The following is a 2,500-nucleotide window of genomic DNA, read 5'->3' on the forward strand; positions in this document are numbered from 1 at the left end:
GCACTACCATATGTGAAACAGCTGGGTTTTGGAAAAAAAATGCGGGTGTTGACTGAACTAAATCGGTTGTTGGAATAACTAAAAAAGTGTTGGACTTAGCTAAGAAAAAAAAATCGGATAGGTTGTTGGAAAAGCTAACTGAAAATATGTAGGTTGTTGGAATTGCTAACTACGGTTTGGAGGGACAGGTACGAACAGAGAGGCGAATAGCTATATGAGCGCTGGTGAAGTGGTGCACTACCGTGGCCCACTGCCAGATAGGTGGGAGCTCGGGTAAAATATTATCTCCCGGGCAACAATGAGATACCACCGTTGCTTCCGGCACTTGTCGGAGGCGTAGGAGGGAGAGTCTGTCAGGTTTCGTATCGTATTCCGAACGAATCCGGTTCAGACAAGGTTATAGTGATATAGTGCGAATTCAATATTGATCAAAGAAGTATTTATCAAGTGTGTGTGTTTAGATAGAGGAGCGTATTTAGAGTTAAACCATTAACGACTAAATTTTGTGTGGTGTTTATACGATGGCACCTACAACAAGAGCAGACCGCAATAAGCTGCAGCGGTCACTGACGGACATTGCGTCGTCATTGGTAGTAAGACAGGGCGATAAAGCTATCTGCAACATCGATCCCGCGTCAGGATGTCCATACGTCCAGAGTAGATTTGCCCCTGGCAACTTCATCCGTCACTTTCGTACCGTACATACGGAACGTGCATGTGCAAACAATCTCCTTACAATTGCCTATCCAATGGAGAAGAAGGAAAGAGTAATTCCTAAGCGTTTGATAGCTATTGACCGGCAGTTACTAATTGCGTCAGCAGTTAAGCTGACGACCTTCCATCATCTTCCTATTTCCTGCTTCGAGTGGGAAGGCTTCAAAGACTTACTGAAACCGATTACAACGACTCTTGGGTGCACTTTGAACCGTGTCACAATGAAATGTCATCTCTCGAAGACTGCCTGTCGTCTAAAAGAAATGTTGATAGATGAGATGAAAGGCAAGCTCGTCTGCTTGAAAATAGATTCTGCTGCCCGACACAATCGCCATATCTTAGGCATCAATGTACAGTATGCCCTAGACGAGCAGGTGGTCATTCGTACCCTTGGTATGATCGAAATCAAAGAAAGTCAAACAGCGGTGTTCTTGAAATCAAAAGTTATGGATACTTTGGCCGACTATGGGCTATCTCTTGAGAACATATTTTCCGTGACATGCGACAATGGGGCTAATATGGTGGCAACGGTTAGAAAATTAAACAATGATACGTACGTAATGCCTACAGAGCAGCAGGCTGATGGTACGAACATAGATGAGCTGGATGAGTCGGATGTGATAGAGGATGATAAACAGTGTGAACGAAACGTTACTGCTGAACTGGCCAATGAACTGTCCGAAAGGATTACTCTTGTGAGATGTGCCGTGCATACCTTACAGCTTGCAATACTGGATGTTGTTGATAAATCCGATGAGTCTATCCGAGCCATCACTGCTGTTGCTAGAAAATGTAAGCTGGTGAAGTACCGGTCAGAGTTTGAAAGCTACGATGCTTCATACCCACCCGTCTGGAGTAGGACACGATGGGGTGGTATATTCAAAATGATGGAATCGTTCGTACACCAAAAAAGGTTTTTTAACCAGTTGGCCGATAATTTTCCCGAACTAGACCTTTCCAATCAATGGTCGTTCATTGAGCATTACTATGATACGTTTAAGCCGTTGTACATCTGCACAAAGCAAATGCAAGAGAAGCACGTGTCGTTATCTGACTTCTATATGGCATGGCTGATGGCAACGAGTGAGGTACAGAAAGTTCGCGAAAACTCTTTCAGTCCCCATTTACTTCGGTCGTTGAACAATAGATTGAACATTTTGCGCCAATTGAAGGCGGTTCAGATGGCATTATACCTGGATCCAAGGTTCAACTATCGAGGTTCTAAAATATTCACGGCTGAGGAAAAAGATAAAATTCAGCAATACATAGTCGATACATGGGAACGTATCTGCCAACTGGGTAAAACACCGGCTAGTACAAGTAGAGAATCGTCAGAGTCTACCGATGATTTTGATCAGTATCTTACGCAAATGTTTGGTGAATCCGTGAATCTTGGTTGCGAGACCGGGTTTCTTCAACAAGTTAAGTCTTTGGACCTAGAGCCACGCCAAAAACATAACTACAACGTGTGGGACCATTGGTTGCGCCGTAAGACTACGCACCCAGAGATATATGCAGTAGCAATGGTTGTACTATCCACACCATCGAACCAAGTCTCTGTTGAACGGTCTTTCAGTGCCCTTGCCTTGGTTCTCTCTAATCAACGCACTGGCCTTGGGAAAGATACGTTGGAAAACATTTTACTTATTAAATTAAACAAAGACTTATTCTCCAGGGCGCTGGGAACTGCGTATGATTGGAAGGGCCCAATCGACCCGGTTGACGATGATTCTCAGGAATGAATATGATACCGTTGATGCTCAACTGAATGTCGAATGAGACAAAT

The sequence above is a fragment of the Malaya genurostris genome, chromosome 1, assembly GCF_030247185.1.
Source record: "Malaya genurostris strain Urasoe2022 chromosome 1, Malgen_1.1, whole genome shotgun sequence".
NCBI classification, from domain to species: Eukaryota; Metazoa; Arthropoda; class Insecta; order Diptera; family Culicidae; genus Malaya; species Malaya genurostris.